The 24,971-nt window shown below is 42.7% G+C and overlaps 2 pseudogenes; one reads left to right on the top strand and one right to left on the bottom strand.

Moving 5' to 3' along the window:
• Positions 1-10,007: 10,007 nt before the first annotated feature.
• On the bottom strand, positions 10,008-10,108 carry LOC112614947 (annotated as a pseudogene).
• A 902-nt stretch (positions 10,109-11,010) lies between these two features.
• Positions 11,011-24,971, top strand: part of LOC112613845 — a 28,672-nt pseudogene continuing 14,711 nt past the window's right edge.

Here is a 24,971-nt window from a genome sequence, read left to right as displayed (position 1 = left end):
ATCCATTAAACTAAGTAGCTTGTAAACCTAGCAGCTATGATAGGCTAAGAAATGGGTTCCCTGAAGCGTAACAGGGAGAGCCTGATTTTGTTTTATCATGAAAGTCGCAGGACTAAGCAATAAAGCACATTTTCTCCTGGGCCACACTTAGGCCCTCTCCCTTGGTGAGTGCACTCATTACTGCAACTTCTGGAAATTAGGCCCGTAAGTTTGGAAACTTATTGGAAACTTCACTGAAGCCCCAAGCTTCAATGTACCCATAGCATATAATGGCTAACTTGCTGGCACTGATAAAATTGCATTTCAGTCCAACTTCATTCCCATCTGCAGGGAAAAAAATCACCCTCCAGTGGGGACACTTGTATTGCACCCAAGCACTCAGAAATTGCAGCAACAAGTCCATTCTGTTTAAAGTCTTTTTTTTTTTTTTTTTTTAATTGAGACAGAGTTTTGCTCTGTCACCCAGGCTGGAGTGCAATGGCACAATCTTGACTCATTGCAACCTCCGCCTCCCAGGTTCATGTGATTCTCCTGCCTCAGCCTCCCCGTCCTGGGTAGACGGGATTATAGGCACCTGCCACCATGCCTGGCTAATTTTTTTTGTATTTTTAGTAGAGACAGGCTTTTACCATGTTGGCCAGGCTTCTCTCGAACTCCTGACCTCAAGTGATCCACCCGCCTCAGCCTCCCAAAGTGCTGGGATTACAGGCATGAAAGACTGTAAAGTCTTTCATTGCCTGTTTAGAGTGTCTTATTTTGGCTGCCAAAATTTTGAAATGCTGCTCTGATCCATCGCTGTTATAATCTTGCAAGTAAATTCTTCCAAAGAGTCCAGGGCCTGGAGCCCAAGATTCACTCCAGATTTTGACAGACATGCACATGCAAAGGTACGAGAAAGGGAATGAGGGAAAAAAAAGAAAGGAAGTGATGACTACAAAGCACTCAGCACAGCACCAGGCACAGAGTAAGCCCTCAGTACGTGTTAGCTATCATTGTTGTTGGTGATTAGAGCTGGATTGGAAGAACCTTAAGATTCAAATATGAGACACAACTCTGATGTTAGATCTGACTTTAAAGTAAATGCATGACTGTATGGAACATTTTCCAAGCATTATCAGATATGCCATCATCAGGAGTACATAGAGGTGGGTATTAAAAGCCTTACTCTATAGAAGCCATAACTGAGGCTTAGTTTAGCAAATAGCAAAGACTTAGCAAATGGTAAAGCAGAGACTCAATCCAAATTCTCTCAATTCTGAAGTCTGCAAGTCTGCATTTTTGTTTGTTTGTTTGTTTTTTGGGGTTTTTGTTTGTTTGTTTGTTTTTGGAGATAGGATCTCACACTGTTGCCCAGGCTGGAGTATGGTAGCATAAACACAGCTCACTGCAGCCTCAAACTCCTGGGTTCAAACTATCCTCCTGCCTCAGTCTCCTGAATAGCTGGGACTACAGGAGTACACCACCACACCTGGCTAATTTTTAAATTTTTTTGTAGAGACAAAGAGTCTTACCTTGTTGGTCAGGCTGGTCTTGAACTCCTGGCCTCAAGTAATCCTCCTGCCTCAGCCTCCCAAAGTGTTAGGATTACAGGGATAAGCCACCTCGCTGGCCCGTGCAGTATTTTTAATCACCTTGCTGTACTGCTTCCGATGTTTGGCACAAGAAATCTGAACTTACCAACCAAATGAATTGTGTTTTCTTTGCATGTGTGGAATCTTCAAACAGCTTTGTGGTTCACTCCCATAGAAAGTAAAGAATAACATTCTCTCATATTCCTAGCTTTGCTTCTCACCGTCACCAGCAGCTTCTCCATAAAGCCTTGTCTCAATTGGCAACTTGATCAGAGTAAGCTACTTAAGATGCAAATCTGAACAGCCATTCCCTTACATAAAAATGTTTTCCTGAGAGTGCAAAAAAATCTGTGGTGGCCTCTGGATTGCAGAACATTCCAGAGTAGCCGCAGCAAGTAACGAAAGGAAGCCTTCTGCTGTATTCACTTTAAAGTTTGTATTTGTACATGAATTATATATTCTAAAAGAAATAATTATTAAATAAATACATAAATCAAGAATTTTTGGCTCTCCTATCCCAGCCTTTACTACCACATGGTATTGAGGTCAGGTTCTTTAGCCTAAGGTTTTGTGAACTGGTCCCTATTGTGTGTACAGCTTCATTTACCTCCTTCCCATTTTTGGACTTGAAGCTCTTAGTAATACACAAGTATACATACACAGTTGCCTACTTCTTGCCTCTGCCTGTAATACCCTTTCTTTTTTCCTTTTAATTGATAATTCCTCCTCATCCTTCCGCACTCAATACTTTTGTATATATGTGTGTTATAGACCTGTTTGGCAGCCTAGTAACATTTATGGTTTCTTTCTCAAAAGAATGTCCTTAATTCCATAATGTAAAATACACAGCTACAAAGGCAAGTATATTGAAATATAATTATTAACACATTAAAAACAAAATTATATAAAATATCTGTAATTCATTAATTATGCATTAAATATCAAGATCTGGTGTGAGGTCTAACATCACTCTAATTTTTTTATTTTAATTTCTGGGATACATGTGCAGAACTTGCAGGTTTATTACATAGGTATACATGTGCCATGGTGGTTTGCTGCACCTATCAACTGTCATCGAGGTTTTAAGTCCCACATGCATTAGGTATTTGTCCTAATGCTCTCCCTCCCCTTGCCTCCCATCCCCTGCAGGCCATGGTGTGTAATGTTCCCCTCCCTGTGTCCATGTGTTCTCACTGTTCAACTCCCACTTTTGAGTGAGAACAATTAGTCTAACAATCACTATAATTTTTTTTTTTTTTTTAGAGATGGTCTTTCTCTGTCACCTAGGCTGGAGTGCAGTGATACAATCATAGCTTACTTCAGCCTCAAACTGTTGGGTTCATGTGATCCTCCTGCCTCAGCCTCCCAAGTAGCTGGGACTACAGGCATGTGCCACCATGCCTGGCTAATTTTTTTATTTTTTGTAGAAACGAGAGTCTCACTATGTTGCCCAGGCTGGTCTCAAACTCTTGGCCTCAAATGATCCTCCTCCTTTGGCCACCCAACGTGCTGGACTTACAGGCATGAGCCACTGTACCCAGCGTCATAATTCTGATTAATGTAAGCAGTATTTCACGATATCTACAATAACAGTAATTTAAATTTTTTTTTTTTGTAAAGACAGGGTCTTACCATGTTGACCACACATGCAAGCAAAACATTGGTAATTTCTGCTGGTGACAAAGTCACAGGTATTACCAACAACACTGCCATGGGTTTCTTATGTTGATAATTGAAAGAATGTTAAATTTCAGTATAGCTATGTGAAAATGAAGATGTAATCCTATCTCCCCTGACTCAAGTTTACAGACTCCTTGAGTTCTGTCCAGGGAGCCCAGGTTATAAACTATTGTTCCTGACTTAGCTGTTTTAGGCATCACCTCTTCTAGAAAGTCTTCCTTGAACCACTGGATAGAGCCAGTTGACCTCTGTGGTAGCCAGCCTCCAAGGTGGCCCAGTGGTTCCTGCCACCTGATATTTTCCCTCTCATATAGTCCTTCCCACCAAAAATAGGGCCAACCTGTGTAATGGCAGAATGTGACTTGCAAGCCTACCTTACAAAAGACATGTGGCTTCTGCCTTGTTCTCTTTTGGGTCACGTGCTGTGAGGAAAACCAGCTACCATGTCAGGAGGACACTCAGGCAGCACATCTACAGGACGAGGAACTGAGGTCTCCTGCCAGTGGCCACATCACCTTGCTAGCTAGGAGTGAGCTGTCTTAGATCCTCCAGCCCTGATCAAACCTTCTGATACCTGCAGTCATGGCTGACAACTTTACTGGAGACCGTGAGCCAGACCATCCTACTAAGCCATCATGAATTCCTGCCCTTCAGAAACTGTGTGAGAAAATCAATATTCATTGCTATTTTAGGTTTGGGGGTCATTTGCTACACAGCAATCACCAATTGCAATAACTAATGCATCTTTTTCTTTGTTTGTGTTTGCATGGGTAGATCACATGCTTTCCTCTAGCATAGCATTTAGTACATAGCAGTGCAGTTGTCAAGGCATACCTCTTTGTCTTCCCCTTGTTGCAAGAACAATCAGATTAAGGACTGCGCCCAACTACGCTCATCCTGGAATCTTTAGAATCAAGCATGAAGGTCAGCATGGACCTTTGTTCATTGTAGACGTTAATGAAAGTTTATTAAATGTCAAAAAATTGGCAGCCACTGTTCCCCTCCCATATCTCAACCAGGACTGCTTTCTGGACACCTAATATGGCTTCGGTCAATGAATATTACCTTTATTAATTATTAGTATAGTCATTGTGGGCTCTCTGAATCTTCATTTCGTCATCTAATGGGCTAATAGTCCCCACTGAATGATAAAAGCTAACATTTATTGAACATTTACTATGTTGTAAGCACTTGCTAGAAATCATGTCATTCTACTAGTCACCTTGTGAGGTAACCAAACTTATTATCCCTACTTAACAGTTGAGGCTAAGAGGTAAAACTTGCTTCCGAATCAGAGAAGTGGCAGGACTGCCGCAGAACCTACTTTCTTCCAACTCCTCATGACAGTACTGTGTACATCACAGGCTCCAAAAGAGAGTATGCTTGTGAACTTGTAAATTGCAAAATACTGTTTCCAAACAAAGGATCCTTACTGCCCTTTGCCAGTGTGCCGTAGGTACTCTTAGAGGCCCCCAAAAGGGTGAAGAGATGAAAAGAGATTAGCATCTGGGAGAGAACTTATGCTGCCTGGGCTTATATACATCACCTCATTGCATATCCCAGCCACCATTTAGAGAGGCTGCCCCGCCTCTATTATGCTGACAGGCACATCAAGAATAAAGGAGATAAAATTACATGGTTGTGGTTATTCCCACAGCTAATCCTGGAGCTAGCATCTTAGTAAGTGCTGGCACAGTGCTAGGTGTTTCAGACTCAAAAGCTAAGCACATTTCTAACAGAGCATTTGTTTAATAAAGGTAAATTAATTAGACTCTGATTAGTCATAAATATAGATCCTAAAATAGCTTACTAAACCTAAATAACATCTATTCCTAATAGAGATTAATGTCTTGAATGAAAGACATCTGATTCTAAAAACCTAGAAGAGAAGGGCCTACTTTTTTTGAGTGCCACCTCCTGCCTTAGAACTACAGGCATGAGTCACCATGCCTGGTTAAGAGAAGTGTCTTTAAAGTGAGGTACATACCTGTCTCATCCCGCCTTTCCTCTTTACTGCCAACTGGAAAATGGACATGATGTATGGAACGCAAGTTGCTTTACTGCACCTTGAGATGAGAGTCTTACGCCAGCAATGTTAAGAAAGCTGTAAAGACCTTAGGCCATTGACCACTTTATGGAACTGTCGTGCCTACTCTTTTCTCACCAATTTCATACTTACATGAAAGAAATAAACCTCATGTGTTTAAATCACTGTCAAGTTGGGATTTTTGCTGCTTGAGCTCAACCTAATCCAAAAAGTTGTATCACACAGACTTCTTTTGATTTTCAGATTCCAAAATGTTCTGTCTATAACTGTCTCTCCTGCTCTCTTTATCCTTACGCATTTATTTACCAAAACAAAATAAAAAGTACTGCTTTTTACCATTTTAATGGACCTTCAGGAGAAAGTGGCCATAAATGTAAGTGTTCAGAGGACTATCTTTAATCAGAAGTCTGCTCTCATAAGATTGTTGAGAAAATTAAATAGTATAACAAACAGAAAGTTTTTAGAATAATGCCTAGTTCAGGGCAGGCACTTAATAAGTGACAGTAATTATGATGGTGCTTTTATTATCATTATTACCAACGCTATTATTTCAAATGTGTCATCTGGCACTCATTTCTACAAGTCACGCTAACATGCAATTTGAAAGGAAAAAAAAGACTCATGGCATATATATAGTTTGTAGCTGCACTAATCTAAATCAGCATACATTTATTGATTTTTTTTTCATAAATCAAGAGACTATTTTTCACTGACTAGGGATTTAAACAGCCTGATTTAGCTCCTCTAGGCAACAAATTATGTTTTGTAGACCAGGCAGAAATTGAATTGTATCCAAAAAGTCATTCTGCCGCCCTCTCATTTCCTCATGGGCTAGGTACTTGGAAGCTTGATTGAATTCTCACAATAAAGGTCAGAGAGGTATTAGGTCTACTGCTCGCTGCTAAGAGAAGTATCTTTAAAGTGAGATGCTTAGCTATTTACAGTGGCTGCTTGGGTAAGAATCTTAATGCTCCAACATCCTTTTCTTCAGCTGCAAACATGAGGATAAATTTATGCCCTTACTTTGTTCTCCTAATCTTTTTATTTTTGCCTTTTTCTTAGTCCCTGATGCTTATTTATTTATTTATTTTTGAGCAGAGTCTCACTCTGTTACCAGGCTGGTGTGCAGTGGTACGATCTAGGCTCCCTGCAACCTCCGCCTCCTAGGTTCAAGCGATTCTCCCGCCTCAGCCTCCCGAGTAGGTGGGATTACAGGCACCCACCACCACACCCAGCTAATTTTTTTATTTTTAGTAGAGACAGGGTTTCATCATCTTGGCCAGGATGGTCTTGATCTCTTGACCTCCTGATCCACCCGCCTCAGCCTCCCAAAGTGTTGGAATTATAGGCGCGAGCCTGGCCATCCCTTATGCTTTCTACATCTCTAATGATTGCTAAAAATAGCTCTACAATCCAACTGGAGTGTACAGTATAAGTGGATGCTTAACACCTGTGTGCAAATCCAGGTCTGCCGTTAGCTGAGTAACCTCTTTATACCTCCATTTCTCCGTCAGGAAAATGCGGGTGATGTTAATGTCTGCCTTTGGGGAATGTGGTAAAGATTACATGAGATAATGCTTGCAAAGTGCTTAGAACAGAGACTGCTACATAGTAAACAGAAAATAACCCCGAGAACAATTAATAGTATATTGCAGGCACTGTGCTAAACCACGTGGATTATTTAATTATTTGATTACCACAGAAACTCTGTGAGGTCAATGCTATTATTTTCCCTATTTTACCAATGAGGAAACGAAGGTAGGGAAAGGTTAGGTAACTTTGCTAATTTAACACAGATTATTGGTGATAAAACCTGGCTTTGAACCTGGCTTTGGCTGTCTGCCTCAACGGTCATTGTTTCATCCATTCCATAGCACCTGTCTGAATCAGCTTTGGTGCTACTGATAGTTAATGATAAACTTTCTGCAGTTTTCTGCATCAATTGAAAATGATACAAAAATTTGAGTTAGATACAAGGAGTTCCAAGAGATCTATTGTACAGAATGGTGACTATAGTTAATAACAATGTATAGTATTCTTGAAAACTGCAGAAAATAGATTTAAAGTGTTCTTGCTACAAAATAATAAGTATATGAAGTAATGCATACATTAATTAGCTTGATTTAACCCTTCCACAATGTATAGATATATCAAAACAACATGTTATATTTGACATATATATACAATTTTTATTCATCAATTTAAAAAAGTAAACATGCTGAATGCAGCGGCCAGCATTTGTAACTGCAGCACCTTAAAGACCAAAGCAGGAGGACCACCTGAGCCCAGGAGTTCAAGACCAGCTTGGGCAATATACTGAGACCCCAGTCTCTGCAAAAAAAAAATAAAGAATAAATTAAAAAGTAAAAGTAAATATGAGCCTATCTGGAAGTAGAAAAATAAATAACTAAATAAAACTATTCAGAAATTATTTTGCTCATGTTCTGTGCTAAGTACAGAAAAACCTCTACAGAGGTAAAGAGATGGAAAATAATAGCCAATATCACTCAGCTCTTACTACGTGCCCATTCAGTAATAAGCACTTCATGTGTATTAACTCATTGAATCTCACAATGACCCTATGAGGAATATACTATTAATATTCCCATCATTAGCCAGTTGCAGTGGCTCACGTCTATAATCCCAGCACTTTGGGAGGCCTAGACAGGCGGATCACGAGGTCAGGAGATGGAGACCATCCTGGCTAACACGGTGAAACTCCATCTCTACTAAAAATACAGAAAATTAGCCGGGCATGGTGCCCAGCATAAAAATAGATATTAAAATAGCTTAATTTAAATTTAATTTATTTTATTCATGGTTCCATATATTCAGTTTCCCGAAGCCTCCCCAGAAGCTGAACAGATGCCAGCATCATGCTTCCTGTAAAGCCTGTGGAACGATGAGCCTGCAGTCCCAGCTACTTGGGAGGCTGAGTCAGGAGAATGGCTTGAACCTGAGAGGCGGAGGTTGCAGTGAGCCAAGATTGCGCCACTGCACTCCAGCCTGGGCAACAGAGCGACACTCCGTCTCAAAAAAAAAAAAAAAAAAAAAAAAAAATTCCTATCATACAGTTGAGGAAACAGAGGTAGAGAGAGGTTTAGTATTAGGGAGTAGCAAGTGGCAGAGATCATTATGTCCTACTGCCTCTGAAGACTCTCCCCTTAAAGAATTTTTAATCCACCCAGGAAGACAGACAGAGTCTTGAACATGCTTGTCTAACATATGTCTCTGCTCCCGTCTTCTCCCCCACCCACTCCCATGCTAAGGTGCACATTCTAGTCAACTATTCAGGAGCTACTCTAGACAACTAGGTGCACATTCTAGACAGGTATTTGGAAGCTGCCCTGTACAGTGGTTCACCTGCATTGAAGCTGAGCACGTGGGTGAATTACCTCTCCACAATCACCGCATTGCCTTTGCCCTGGATATAGGTGGCAGTGGCTGGTCTGTGGGAAAGCAAGATCTCAAAGAGCCTGCCCCTGAGCTGCACTGCACACAACACACAAGCACTGCTGTGTCCCTTGCTTGGGGTCTATGTCCATCTTGTATGTGTGGAAGGCTTGGTGGAAGATGGTCTTCATTACCTATGAGGAGAAAGCAAGAGAGTTGGGAACCTGGCTCTCTGCTTCAGGAAATCCATCATGCAGACTGACAAAAATACTTTCTTAGCATGATTTTAACAAGAACTCAGGAAGCTAACTAAATTTCTTACAATTGGTGGTGGAAGGTGGAAGTAATGATTAAACAGTTATTTAAAATTTTGTTTGCAAAGGACTAATAATTTAAAAATGCATATGGTGCAATCTTTTTTTTTTTCTTTTGATACGAAGTCTCGCTCTGTTGCCCATGCTGGAGTGCAGTGGTGCTATCTTGGCTCACTGCAACCTCCGCCTCCCCAGTTCAAGTGATTCTGCTGCCTCAGCCTCCAGAGTAGCTGGGATTACAGGTGCCTGCCACCACACCTAGCTAATCTTTGTATTTTTAGTAGAGATGGAATTTCACCATGTTGCCAAGTCTGATCTTGAACTTCTGACCCCAAGTGATCCACTCACCTCAGCCTCCCAAAGTGCTGGGATTACAGGCGTGAGCCACCGCGCCCAGCCTATATCTGAATTCTTAATCTGAGATTTGGGGAGAAAAATTACAATTCCATTTTGATTAACCTCAAACTGAAATGTAGCACTTTCTTCCATTGTGGCACCTATGACTTTGTCAGCAGTAAAAGTCATGGATATTTTTAAATGAGATTACAGTTGTTGCAGAAATCCCAAAGTATTGTTTATGCTCATTGTTTCCTGAAATTACGTAAGCTATTAGGCTTGCTTCCAGATCTTGTTTCATGAATCATTAAAGAAGCGCATGTATTCTGTTTAATACATTTTGAAAACATCTTGATAACGGTATTTAATTCTATAAATTCTTTGTCATCCATGTATTTTATTTTATGCATTTAAACATATAATCCTGAGAAGGGGTCTATAGGATTTATCAGACTGCCAAAGTGCAACATGATGCAAAAGAGGTTGACATTTTACATACATTTTATATAAACAAAGTTAAGTTTGTTTCTGACTGTATTTCCTACAAAAGCACAATCCTATGAAGTATATGCTGCTGTTTCTACTCTCATTATAGAGATGAGCTGAGACACAGAGAGGTTAAGTAACTTTCCAGAGATCACACAGTAAGTAGCAGAACTTGCCTTTGAAACCAGGCCCCAACTCTTTTTTTTTCCCCTGTGCAGGGGAACATGCTAATCTTCTGTGTATCATTTCAATTTTAGTTTATGTGCTGCCAAAGCGAGCACAAGGCCCTAAGTTTTAATCATCATGTTAAGCTGCCTCTTCCAGTGTGGTCCTTGCCCTTAAAAAATTTATTATCTGTGTTTTTGGGTTGGTGAAGCAGGGTATCACACTGTCATACAGGTTGGAGTGCAGTGTCTACTGCAGCCTTGACCTCCCAGCCTTGAGCAATCCTCCCACCTCAGCCTCCTGAGTAGCTGGGATTACAGGTATATACAACCACACTCAACTAATTTTTTTATTTTGGAGAGACAGGGTCTCGCTATGTTGGCCAGGCTGGTCTCAAACTCCTGGGCTCAAGTGAACCTCCTGCCTCAGCCACCCAAAGTGCTGAGATGAGCAGCATGAGCCACCACGCCTGTCTGAAACATTTATAATCTACTGAAGATGACAGATTTGTTCTATCTGCCTCACTGCCTCCCGCACACAATTCCACTTCCTTTCCTACTCCCATCCCCAGAGAGGTTTCTGAATTTGTTATCCCGTTATATAAAAAGTAAAGATAGTTAGATTTTTATTAAATTCAGATAATACAGTCAGAACAACTTAATCTAGCTAAGACTCTTTTTGGCAGACCTTAGATGAAGAAGTCACCTAAGTTTTCTTACATATGGATTAACTGGACACAGAAATTTAAAGATTTTGTGAATTAGCTGGGGGATGTGCTGCACATGTCCATTAAATGTTTGAGGTGATTGATCTGAGAAATTGGCTCTTGTAGACACTGATAGACATTATTCCAGGAAAGAAAAAAGTCACCTACACCCAATAAAGAGTACATCTCTGTTATATCTGCAAGAGGTAAAACAAAAGAAAAAAAATGAATTTAGGGGTAACCTAAAAATGTATTCTACAAGGGATACTGGCCTCCGAGTCTTTAGGAAGAAACAGGCTCCTCTGTTGGCAAATGACAGGGACTTTTGAGATGAAGGGCTTCTGCTGGTCAACTAAGATTCACACTAGTGCAGACTCTCTGCGATACCTGCTCGTAGCTGTTCCCCTGACTCGTTGCAAACAGAGCCCTGAATTTGTCTGGCAGCAACGTGACCTGATGTGGTTTGGACCTGTGTCCCCACCCAAATCTCATATTGAATGTAATCCCCAATGTTGGAGGTGGGACCTGGTGGGAGGTGATTGGATCATGGGGGCGGATCCTTCACGAATGGTTTAGCATCATCTCCTGGTGCTGTTCTCACAACAGTGAGTAAGTTCTCGCAAGATCTGCTTGTCTAAAAGTGTGTAGAACTCGCCCCGCCCCGTCCTTGCTCGTCCTCTGGCTGTATGAAGTGCCCACGCTCCCTTTGCCTTCTGCCATGATTGTAAGTTTCCTGAAGTCTCCCCAGAAGCTGAACAGATGCCAGCATCATGCTTCCTGTAAAGCCTGTGGAACTATGAGCCAATGAAACCTCTTTGCTTTATAAATTACCCAGTCTCAGGTATTTCTTTATAGCAGTATGAGAATTCACTAATGTGTGCCCTGCTATAGGAATTAATTCACCATTAGTCCAACTCATTCAAGGCAACCCATTCCTCCTGGCCCTAGTCAAGACCTGAGCCTCATCCCACAAGGCTCAGCACAAATACAGGTTCCCCTGAAAGCCTTCACAGGCCCTCCAGAACCTTAGCTATGGTTTATTTAGTACCCTATATGTCTTCTTATAGCATTTATCTTTATTTTAGTTGAATAAATTGTTTTAAGTGCATTAGTCATTTAATGTCTGTTTCACCCAACAAAATGTTAGTGACATTAGACAGGGACCCATCTCTTAGTAATCACTGTAATCCCCAGTACCTAGTAAAGTGCCTGGCAAATAATAGGTGCTCAGTGAATACTTGCTGAGTGAATGACTGCTTTCTGAAGAGAACTTTGAAATGATGCAGATACTCTATCACCTGGCATGTTCTGCTCTGAGATGCAGGTTAGCAAGCTACAACTAGAAGTGGCTTACACAGTTAGGACAAAAGTATTTCTTATAATCAGAACTCCTGACTTAGAGTGGTTTCAGGGCTGGTTAATTCCAGAACCCAGGCTCTTTTCCTTTTTATACACAGGGCCTTGCTCTGTCATTCAGGCTGGACTGCCATGGCATGATCATTGTTCACTGCAACCTCAAACTCCTAGGCTCAAGTGATCCTCCTGCCTCAGCCTCCCATGTAGCTGGGATGACAGGCGTACAGCACCATGCCTGGTTAATCCAGGCTCTTTTAATCTTTTCTTTTCTTTTTTTTTTCTTTTTTCTTTTTTTTTTTTGAGACAGAGTCTTGCTCTGTCGCCCAGGCTGGAGTGCAGAGGCCGGATCTCAGCTCACTGCAAGCTCCGCCTCCCAGGTTTATGCCATTCTCCTGCCTCAGGCTCCTGTGTAACTGGGACTACAGGCGCCCGCCCCCTCACGCAGCTAGTCTTTTGTATTTTTTTAGTAGAGACGGGGTTTCACCGTGTTAGCCAGGATGGTCTCGATCTCCTGACCTCATGATCCGCCCATCTGGGCCTCCCAAAGTGCTGGGATTACAGGCTTTAGCCACCGTGCCCGGTCGTAATCTTTTCATTCTGCTATTCTCTTCAGGGCATCAGCTGGCTCCATTCATGGGTCGTATATACTGGCCTTGGAAAAGGTAAGAAGATTATATCTAGGAGCAGAAAAACATTCCTTCCTTGTACTCTTGTTCAATAATGAAGGAAATTTCCCAGTACACCCCTCATTGGCCAGAATTTTGCAACACACCCATCCTTGATCATTGGCAAAGGTGATGGCATCCTGACGATCACTTTAGACTAAACCAGACTCAGCCTTGAGTCCAGGAAGGGGCCCAGTTTTACCGCTGTCCTGGCCCATGAATGCAGTAATGACTGTGTTGGCACAAAAGATGCTGGGTGTGTGTGCATGTGTGTGCCGGTGTGTGTGCTGATGCTGGGGTGAGAAGGGGAGTTTTATAAGCACCCAAGAATGCCTGCCATCCACCCTCACTCTGCATTAATAGGCCAGTAACGTGTAGAAACTCATTAGAAGAAATATTGGTATCCAAATACTGTGTGTAGCCATGGAAGAAATGTGCAATTTGCCTTAAAAATATTCCTGTTTTTCAGGGTCACTCAGATGGCAATGGAGTGCTGATTAAATCCACTGAAGTCAATAATTCACTGCAGATAAAAAGTAAAAAAAAGGGGGCCTCATAGTTACTCACTTTCATTGTAATTCAAATATTAATGGCCTTATTTTCAGAAGTTTAAAAGAAGTCAGATTACACAGATTTAGTGACTAATATAAAAACCAAAAGAAGGTGAACATTACAAGATACCAAGTCAAAATATTTACCATATAACAACAATAATAGCAGTAAGTAACATTACGTATTTAGTGTTTATTTTGTGGTTTAGTTCCAGGCACTGTTAGTGGTATACCGGCATTATTTTACCTGATCACAAATACAAGGAATTCACAGGCTGCCTTGATGGTTTTAAAAATCTTTTTATAGAGCAATTGGAATATTTATATTCAATAGGCAAGAAGAGAGAAATAAGTAATATATGTTACTATCATATAACAATAATACAATAAGTATAATACATCAAGCCAATGGAAAGAACTATGCTGGGCAGAGTGGCTCATGCCTACAATCCCAGCACTTTCGGAGGCCGAGGCAGGCATATCATCTGAGGTCAGGAGTTTGAAACCAGCCTGGCCAACATGGTAAAACCCCATCTCTACTAAAAATACAAAAATTAGCTGGGCATGGTGGCGGGTGCCTGTAATCCCAGCTACTTGGGAGGTTGAGGCACAAGAATCACTTGAACCCAAGAGGTGGAGGTTGCAATGAGCTGAGATCGTGCCATCGCACTGCAGCCTGGGTGACAGAATGAGACTCCTTCTCAAAAAAAAAAAAAAAGGAAAAAAAAAGAAAAGAAAAAGAAAGAACTAGATTGGGCATGGAGGTTCATGCCTGTCACTCCTGTAATCCAGCACTTTGGGAGGCCAACGTGGGTGGATCTCTTGAGTCCGAGAGTTTGAGACCAGCCTGGGCAACATGACAAATACCCATCTCTACAAAAACTATAACAATTATTCAGGCATGGTGGTTCCCACCTATAGTCTAAGCTACTTGAGAGGCTGAGATGGGAGGATCACTTGAGTCCAAGAGGCAGAGGTTACAGTGAGTCCTGATTGTACCACTGTGCTCTAGCCTGGCTGACAGAGTGAGTCTCTGTCTTAAAAAGAAAAAAGAACTTTTTTTTTCATTATTGATTTAGGAAAGTCAGGGCATTAAGAAATGTGAAAACCTTAGATGGCACTAAAGAGTAAACATTTTTGTTTGTTTGTTTATTTTGTTTTTTTGTTTGTGTTTGTTTTTGAGACAGAGTTTTGCTCTTGTCGCCTAGGCTGGAATGCAATGGCACGATCTTGGCTCACTGCAACCTCTGCCTCCTGGATTCAAGCGATTTTCCTGCCTCAGCCTCCCCAGTAGCTGGTACTACAGGCGCCCGCCACTATGCCTGGCTAATTTTTGTATTTTTGGTAGAGATGGGGTTTCACCATGTTGGCCAGGCTGGTCTCAAACTCCTGACCTCAGTGATCCACCCGCCTCAGCCTCCCAAATCGCTGGGCTTACAGGTGTGAGCCACCGTGCCCGGCTTAAAAGTGCCAATTGTTATTTAGAGTGAGGCAATGGTCAGCAGCCCAAGGTAACCGTTTGACCAGTTAGTGTCCTCTTCCAGGTCACATCCCTGGCCCTGCCCTGCCTCTGGGGTAAGGCTTGCCCTCCAGCACTACGCAGTGCGGCAGCCCATGGGAGGCCAGTCTTCTCCAAACTTCCCTGTTGGGAAATGGCACCACCGTACTCCCAGCTACCAAAGCTACACACCCTGCAGGCAAGCTTGACCCTGCTGATTCTGTCCCAAAATGCCTTTTGAATCTAAAGTGTCCAGTCTCTCCGTTCCTTCCACCTCATCTCTAGTCCAAGCCCCCCATCCAAGCCCTCACTCTCAGCAGCCTCTTGTTGAGTTTCTTCTCCCAGCAGAGAGATACCATAATTTAGATTATGTCCTGCCTTTCTTAAAACTGCTTACCATTGTGCTTCAGATAAAATACAGACTTTTAGAGTTTATCTGAAGGGAGCAGTGGCTCATGCCTGTAATCCTAGTACTTTGGGAAGACCAGGTGGGAGGATCAATGGAGCCTAGGAGCTTGAGACCAAACTGGGCAACAAAGTGAGACTCCATTTCTTTTTTTTTTTTTTTTTTTTTTTTTTTTTTTGAGACTGAGTCTGGCTCTGTCGCCCAGGCTGGAGTGCGGTGGCCGGATCTCAGCTCACTGCAAGCTCCGCCTCCCGGGTTCACGCCATTCTCCTGCCTCAGCCTCCCGAGTAGCTGGGACCACAGGCGCCCGCCACTTCGCCCGGCTAGTTTTTGTATTTTTTAGTAGAGACGGGGTTTCACCGTGTTCGCCAGGATGGTCTCGATCTCCTGACCTCGTGATCCGCCCGTCTCGGCCTCCCAAAGTGCTGGGATTACAGGCTTGAGCCACCGCGCCCGGCCGACTCCATTTCTTTTATTGTGTTTTTGTTTGTTTGTTTGTTTGTTTGAGATGGAGTCTCACTCTGCTGCCCAGGCTGGAGTGCAGTGGCGTGATCTCAGCTCACTGCAAACTCCGCCCCCTGGGTTCAAGTGATTCTCCTGCCTCAGCATCCTGAGTACCTGAGATTACAGGGGTGCACCACCACGCCTGGCCAGTTTTTTTTATTTTTAGTAGAGACAGGGTTTCACTATGTTGGTCAGTCTGGTCTCGAACTCCTGACCTTGTCATCCGCCCACCTTAGCTTCCCAAAGTGCTGAGATTGCAGGCATGAGACCCTGTGCTCAGCCTGAGACTCCATTTCTATAAAAAAATATAAAAAATTAGCCAGGTGTGGTGGTGCACATTGTAGTTCCCCTACTTGAGAGACTTGAGGAAGATTGCATGAGCCCAGGATTTGAGGCTGCAATGAGCTATGATTGTGCCACTGTACTCCAGCCTGGGCAACAGAGTGAGACCTCAACTCTCAAAAGAAGAAAAGAAAAAGGAAAAACCTTGACTATGGCTTATAAAGCTGTAGTTGATCTGGCCTCTGTTTATGTCTCTGGCTTGGCTTGTGCATTCCCTGCCTCACTCATTATACTTTATCCCTTGGTGTCTCATCAGTTCCCCGAACACTCCAAGCCATTTCCCATCTTGGGGACTTGGCACCTGTTCCCTCTGCCTGAAAAGCTCTCTTCCTGGTCTTCACATGACTAGATCCTTTTCACAATTCAGATCACAAACCAAACGTTAATTCATTGGAGATGCTTTCCCTAAGCACCTATAACAGTTAGCGTAAGCAAGGTTATGCTGTGGTAACAAACAGCCCCAAATCTTAGGAGGTTATAACTACACAAAGATTTGTTTCCCACTCGTGCTCATGAACATTGGGTGTTGTCTGGGAGCTTTGGCCCACATTTACTGCCTCTGGAACCCAGCATGGTGGAACAGCTGCTCTTTCAAGCGATGCTGGTTGCTAATTGCCATGGCATAAAGAAAGAGAGCTCTGGAGGGTCTCACAATGGCAATTAAATGAGCTGTCACTTCTATTCACAAAGCATTGGTGAGAACAAGTTTCATAGCCCTACCCAACCACAAGGGGCCGAGGAAGCACAATCCTATGAAGTACTCAGAAGGCAGGCAGTTGGAAGTATTCAGGAAACAGCACCATTCACCAGCTCCCCACCCCTCTTGTCATTTCAAATACCTTTGTCACCCTATTTATTGCTTTCATAGGAAAGCACTATGAGAAATATCACTAATAACCTATTCATCATTTGCAGTTTTATTGTCTGTCTCCCCCTCCAGAATTGTATCTCCAAGATGACACTGTTCTTGTCTGTCTTGTTTATCATTGTGTCTTCAGTACCCAGTGCAGTGCCTGCCACACACTGGGAGCTCATTGGTTTACTCCTTCATTCATACTACCAAATTATTGAACATGTTAGTGTCCTTGAGTTAGCCTCACAAACTGGCACAAATTGGACAGCTTACAACTAATTTATTTTCTCATAGTTCTGAAAGTCAAAAGTCAGTCTGAAATGAAGGTATCAACAAGGCCACACTGTGCTCCCTCTGAAGGCTGTAGGGGGTGATCTTTCCTTGCCTCTTACAGCCTCTTGTGGCTCAAGGGCCCATGGCCACATCACCCCAATCTCTACTTCCATCTTCAATGGCTTTTTCCTTTCTGTTGCTTAAAAAGATACTTGTCATTAGATTTAAGTCCCACTCAGGTAATCCAGGGTGATAGCATCTCAAGATTCTTAACATAATTATATCTTGAAAGATCTTTTTTTCCCCCAAGCAAGATCACATTTACAGGATCTAGAGCTTAGGATGTGGACGTGTATTTTGGGGGAGCCACCATTCAACTCACTGTAAGCACCTACTATGTGCTACACACATTCTAAGTGCTGAGATGACCACAGTGAACGATATGAATACAAGTCTCTGACCTTACAGAGCTGAAACGTTAGTGGGCGATTCATAAAGTAGGCACAATAAACATGGGAAATCTACACTGTGTTGGGAAATGAGCGCTATGGAAAACAATAAGGAAAGAAGGGGAGGTAGCGAGTTTTAGAGACAGGCTTGTAAATGTAAACACAGGTGGCAAGGGAAGGCATCGATGGGAAGGTGATACTCAAGTCCACCCTGGAGAAAGGGGAGCTCGAAGATGATTCGTCACATCAACGAACAAAAGATTGACTCTTGAACTGCGAGCAGCACATTCTTTCTCCTTCTGGTTTTACAGTCGTTATCTTGGTCTGATTAATAAAAATTGTGAACCTTGAAAAAGCCCCTTTCTCCTGTTTCAGGCGAGGTGTTAGGTTATTAAATGAGATAACACTGTACTGGTCCCTTTAGACTTCACAGCAACCCTGTAAGGACAATGAGCTCCCAAGAACCAAGAACCGAGAACCAAGAAGCAAGTTGAGATCTTCTGACTACATCAGTGGTTTTCAAAGCATAGTCTCTTGACCCCACAACATCAGCATCACCGTGGAGCTTGTTAGAAATGCAAGTTTGGGCCAGGTACAGTGGCTCACGCCTATAATCCCAACACTTTGGGAGGCCGAGATGGGAAGATCACTTGAGGTCAGGAGAGCAGCCTGGGCAACAAAGTGAGACCTTGTCTCTACTTTAAAAATAAGACAATTAGCTGGGTGTGGTAGCATGTGCCTGTAGTCCCAGCTGCTGGGAGAGTGAGGCAAGAGGATGGCTTGAGCCCAGGAGTTCGAGGCTGCAGTTAGCTGTGATTGTACCACCGCACTCCAGCCTGGACAAGAGAGTGAATACCCTCTCTTGAAAAAAAGGTACAATTTTGGGGACCTCAGTCAAGACCTGCTGGAGCCCATTCCAGAAACTCTGCCTCTTTAAATGCCAACTCATCCCTGTCAGTCTGACCCAAAATTCCCAGTAGGTCTTGGACACTCAATCCAAATCCCACCTCCTCCACCACCACCTCTAGCCAAGAACCTGAGACATATTTATCTCAGACAGTTCCCCAAGTAGTAGGCCAAAGCTAGCTTGCCCTAGCCTTGAAGTCCTCTCACCAGGTGGAAATAAAGATTTTTAAATTAAGCATCTCCTTAGTAAGAATCTTACTTGAAATAATAGGCTGCTAGATCCTAGCAACATCCGAAGACCTCATTAGAGAATCACAACATGCAGGAAAAAGGTTTTCACCTCCCTGCCTTCAGAAGCCATCCACTGCCTTTCTCATGTACTCATCAGCTCGTATTAGGTAAGCACCATGCTCATTAAGTTCCAGACACTGTTCAGTCCTGAAGATGGACACTGAACCAAACAGACACAATCCCTATGATTTTGGAGTTTGCAGTCCAGAAAAGCAGATAGATAATTCCTCAGACAGACAAACACATCACCAGTTTGTGAAATGTGCTGTGAAGAACTGAACAGGGTTCAGAGATAGAGAACCTCCTGAGGACTTTATTTTTTTTAATTATCCAAAGCAGTGGTTTTATTTATGACTTCTTTTTCTATTTTTAATTTTCATTGGTACATAGAAGGTGTATGTATTTATGAGATGTTTTGGTATAGGCATGCAGTGTGAAATAAGCACATCATAGAGAATGGGTTATCCATTCCCGCAAGCATTTATCCTTTGAGTTACAAACAAGTCAATTATACCCTTTAAGTTATTTTAAAATGTAAGTTACTATGGACTATAATTGCCTTGTTGTGCTATCAAATGGTCAGTCTTATTTATTCTATTTTTTTCATATCCATTAACCATCACCACCTCCATCCTAGCCCCCCACTACTCTTCTTAGCCTCTGGTAATCAACATTTGAGAGCCTTTTTTAGAGTGGGTGCTTTGGGAAGGCCCTACGCTACGCACTGGTGTCCTTTTGTTTGCTGAAAGAACACATGAATGAATGAGTGAACGGTTCTTTACTTTATTCTCATGCACATTTCAAGTGGCCTCCTTTTCCAGTTTTTATTTTTCCTTTGTCTGGTTTCCAAGAATCACTTCTCTGAGAAGCACAGGGCAAAGGACGTTCCCACTTCAGCCATAACGGTGTTAACTCAGGCATCCCTCCTTGAACTGGCAGATCAATGACCAGAATTGCATGTGTAGAGGGGAACTCAGCTGCTTTGATGATGCCTGTTAAACATACACACACACACATACACACACACAGAGAGAGAGAAAGAGAGAGGGACTGAGAGAGAGAAAGAGAAACAGATTGAGAGAGACCGAGTGAGTTATTCTCGCATAGAAAAGAGAAATGTGGATTCATTTTGATTGAAAACATTACTTGGCAATAATTTGTTTTTATTTTCCTATAACTGCTACTTTTTCAAGGTGACTTTTTAAAAATATATTTATATGTATTGGAAAGGGCAACTTTCCCAGCTTATTATCCTAACAGGTGCCCTTGACTCACAGTTAGCAGGAGACAATTCAGCCTTTTTCAGGAAGGATTGCTTTCAAGGTTAGCCTACCTGGGTTATATCCCTGAGTCAATATTTAATCAGCAGCATGGCTGTAGGCAATTTAACCTTCCACTACCTTAGTTTCTTCATCTGTAGGACACTACCACCTGCTAAGCAGGGTAATTGAAATTGCATATGTAAAGTACACCACCGTTTCCTGGGGGGTCACATTCATTCTACTGCTCCTCACGCCTTCAGGTGGGCTTTGCACTACCTGGGACACCAAAGGCCAGAAAAGCAATCAAGGCAGCAAATGGCCACAGCTGCAAGCAAAACAAGTCTGTTAATCAAAACCCATAGGCCAAGAAAATGACTGTCATCTCCCACCTCCCAGTTTTAGGGTTCCTTCTATGCAGCTCTGACTCTAGGTAGAACTGGTGAGAAAAACCCACTCCACTCCACTCCACTCCACTCCACTCCACTCCACTCCACTCCACTCCACTCCACTCCACTCCACTCCACCCCATTTTGAGACAGAGTTTTGCTCTTGTTGCCCAGGCTGGAGTGCAATGGCACATCCCAGCTCACTGCAACCTCCGCCTCCTAAGTTTAAGCAATTATCCTGCCTAAGCCTCCCAAGTAGCTGGGGTTAGAGGTGCCTGCCACCATGCCCGGCTAATGCTTTGTAGTTTTGTAGAGACAGGGTTTCACCATGTTGGCCAGGCTGGTGTCGACCTCCTGACCTCAGGTGATCCACCCACCTCGACCTCCCAAATTGCTGGGATTACAGGCATGAGCCACTATGTCCGGCCGAGAAAAACTATTCTTGAAAATGCCTTGGTTATTTACCTTGCCTACATCTGTGAAAACAATGAGTCTAAACGAGCTTCTTGGGACACTTGATTCAACCAGTTTTTGTTTTTTTGTTTTGTTTTATATATATATATATATATTTTTTTTTTTTTTTTTTTTTTTTTGAGACAGAGTCTGGCTCTGTCGCCCAGGCTGGAGTGCAGTGGCGCGATCTCGGCTCACTGCAAGCTCCGCCTCCCGGGTTCACGCCATTCTCCTGCCTCAGCCTCCTGAGTAGCTGGGACTACAGGCGCCCGCCACCGCGCCCAGCTAATTTTTTGTATTTTTAGTAGAGACGGGGTTTCACCGTGGTCTCGATCTCCTGACCTTGTGATCCGCCCGCCTCGGCCTCCCAAAGTGCTGGGATTACAGGCGTGAGCCACCGCGCCCGGCCTTGTTTTATATTTTTAAGAGACCAGGTCTGACCCTGTCATCCAGGTTGGAGTGCTGGAGTTGCAGTGGCATGATTACGGCTACAGCTCCCTGCAGCCTCGACTTGTGGAACTTAAGTTATCCTTCCACTTCTGGAATAACTGGGATTACAGGCAGGAACCACTATGCCCACCTAATTTTTTTTTTTTTTTTTTTTTTTTGTTTTGTGAGACAGGGTCTGGAGTTCCAGGCTGGTCTGGAACTCTGGGCCTCAAGCAGTCCTCCCAAGTAACTGGGATTACATGTGTGAACCACCGTGCCTGGCTGCAACCAATTTTAATTACAGCAATGAGTTTCTCACTTTTTCTTGAATAAATCTCCCCCCACCAAATCCCTCTTGGCTCCCCAGGCAAAGCTAACAGGACCATGTATCACTCCATCTCTAGTTCTGTTGCCTCATTTGCAGGTGGACAATTTTCTTCTCTTTTTTTTTTCTTTTTTTTTAAACAAAGTCTCACTCTGTTGCCCAGGCTGGAGTGCAGTGGTATGATCTCGGCTCACTGCAACCTCCGCCTGCCAGGTTCAAGCGGTATCTTCTGCCTCAGACTCCTGAGTAGCTGAGATTACAGGCATGCGCCACCATGCCCGGCTAATTTTTGTATTTTTGGTAGAGACAGGGCTTCATCATGTTGGCCAGGCTGGTCTCGAACTCCTGATCTGAAGTGATCTGCCCATCTCGACCTCCCGAAGTGCTAGGATTACAGGAGTGAGCCACTGCCCCGGCTAAGATGGACTTTCCATTCATACAGTAGGAACATGAGGACGGGCCCCCTATCCAAGGCAGTTTATCTCACTTGAGCCCTCTGCTGCTGTTGGATGATTTTGAGCTTTATTCTTCATTCATCTTAATCTTCTTTTCTCGAGATTTAGACAATTTGAATTGTCAGAAACCAAAATTACAACAAATTAAGTTTAAAGATCTCAACTGACCTGATGATTGCAGGATAGGGCAACACTTTGTTCCATAAAATAGAGTAAGTGTTCCAGTGAGCCAAGCAGAGGAGGCTGGCCTTGGAAGACAGAGTAAAGCTGCAGAAAACAGAAACCAAGAACAGAGCGTATACAGAATGTATTCACTACTTGTCAAAGTTACTTTATCTTGAAAGGCATGTACAAGAAGACACAACAATAGAAAAACTGAAGATTTAAACTGGCCTGTTTGGGAAATTGGCTATTTTTCCTTCTCTGTATTTCTAGGAAGGTCAGACAAAAACTTAGTTTAGGTTTGGTGACATGTAACTTTAACATGAGTGACTCCATTTTGATTTTTAATCAGTTCCGTTGGGACCTAGTGCAGGAGCTTAGTCCAAAACAATGGCCTCTTATAATTTTTATCTAATAAAAGTCTCCTCCATATTATTGTAACAGAATGCAGGTCCAGGTGCTCGCAGTTAAAGAGCTACAGGTGGAGTATTTCTAATCGGAAACACTTGGGACCAGAAGGGTTTCAGTTTTTTTTTTTTCATTTTTTTCTTTTTTCGATTTTGGAATAGTTGCATATATTTAATGAGATATCGTGGGGATAGGACCCAAGTCTAAACATGAAATTTATTTATGTCTCACATACACTTTATACACATAGCCTAAAGCTAATTTTATAAAATATTTTAAATAATTTTGTGCATGAAACATATGATTCATCATAGGAGGTCAGCTACAGAATTTTTCACTTATGGTGTCGTGTTGGCACACAAAAAGTTTTAAAGTTTGAAGTATTTTGGATGTAGGGATGCTCAACCTGGAACATAACTAACTGAATAGTTCAATTAAAAAAAAAAAAAAATGAAGGCCAGGTGAGATGGCTCATGCCTGTAATCTCAGCACTTTGGGAGGTCAAAGTAAGAGAAACGCTCGTGCCCAGGAGTTTGAGTCCAACCCAGGCAACATAATGAGACCTCTAGTTCTATTAAAAGAAAAAAAAAAAAAAGGATTTCCAAATTGCTGGGGCCCCAAGGCTCATGGAGTTGGGGCGATGGAGTGGATTCCAGATTCTAGGCTCCACCCCACTCTGAATGAATCAGTCTCCAAATGAGGGATCTGATACATGGAAACATCACTTTTACCTTGAGATGCTTAACTGAAATCAGCTGGGGCTAAAGGGCAACCTTTTCCCCCACCCCCAAGGCCTAGGGTATATAAAGGGTAATCCAAAGGGTGTTGTTTTGTACCACTTTGATTTTAAAAAGAGGGAATTGAGGGTCTGTAAGGGGAAGGTGCTACAGATAGGCGCTGTATTTTGCTTTAAAATTGTTCCTGAAAATGCTGACTTCAGAGCGTTTAGAAAGAATACTAAAAATGCTTAGAAATACTTAGCGAGAATGTAAAACTACGAACTAGCTAACGACAAACAACTATAGCAAGTTCTAGCTGGAGAAGACATGCAAATTTGCAGTAGGGTCAAGAAGAGCTAAAGGGAATTGAGGGGAGTAGAAAATACTTGTTTTCTTTGCTTCTTTGACTTATTTTTTGGTTGGTTGTAAATAGGAAAACTTGAATCTGTCTGCCCCACTCACTTTGTCTGCGTGTGCACCTTTAGCTTACAAAGAAAAGAACTTGCCAAAATTTCCTGACTTGTAGAATAGAAAGTCACTTTAAAAGATTATTAGGACAATTAACTCACAAAGCTAGTAAGAGATAGATAATGCAGTGTTCATCTTATCTCTCACTTCTCTACTTTAGTTTCCTGAAGTTTAAAAATTGCCCAAACTTCAAAAGCTGTGCCAGCTACACTGAAATACTGATCAGTAAGAAATTACACAGTGGCATTGTCAGAGGAGAAGGGGGGTATATTCCAGGAGAACTCCAGAAAAGTCAGCAAGCTCATTCCCAATGTCTGGCCGTGGAAGATTGGAGCAGAAGGGGCCTTACTTGAAATGGTTTCTGGGATACTGGTTTTCTTCAAGCAGTATACTTAGATTCTTTTCAGTGAGGTCATGAACCAGCAGGATTTGTATCACCTGGGCAGCTAGATAGAAAGACAAATTTTAAATTAGCTGGGCCTGGTGGTGCGTGCTGGTAGTTTCAGCTGCTTGAGAAGCTGAGGTGGGATGATTGCTTGAACCTGGGGGGTTGAGGCTGTCGTGAACCAAGATTCTCCACTGTGGAGTTACCTTTGTTTTTTTTCTCTTTGTTGACAAAAGTTCTTTTTTTGACCAAACTCTAATCGGGCTTCTCTAAACCCTTCCCACTTAGGCCCTGACTTTTAGGGCTTCCATTTTCGTCTCAGTGTTACCCAATTTGGGCAGAAATCCTGCTAAGTCAGTTTGCCAGAATCCTCCCTCCCGGAATTTGATCTAGTCTTTGCTCCTCCACTGTCCCTACGTGATACCTATTCTGGTCTGCTTTCAGCAAGAATTCCGTTAGGTTTATGCAGAATACACTTACCCTGAATGTCTTTTGAGATGGAGTCTCGCTCTGTTGCCCATGCTGGCGTGCAGTGGTGTGATCTCGGCTCACTGCAACCTCCGCTTCCTGGGTTCATGCAATGCTCATGCCTCAGCTTCTCAAGTAGCTGGGATTACAGGTGTGTGACACTACGCCTGGCTAACTTTTGTATTTTTAGTAGAGAGGGTTTTGCCATGTTGGCCAGGCTGGTCTCGAGTTCCTGACCTCAAGTAATCCGCTCCCCTCC

The sequence above is a fragment of the Theropithecus gelada genome, chromosome 20, assembly GCF_003255815.1.
Source record: "Theropithecus gelada isolate Dixy chromosome 20, Tgel_1.0, whole genome shotgun sequence".
Taxonomy (NCBI): domain Eukaryota; kingdom Metazoa; phylum Chordata; class Mammalia; order Primates; family Cercopithecidae; genus Theropithecus; species Theropithecus gelada.
Note: the sequence above shows the minus strand (reverse complement) of the source record. Positions and strands in the feature narration are given on the sequence as shown.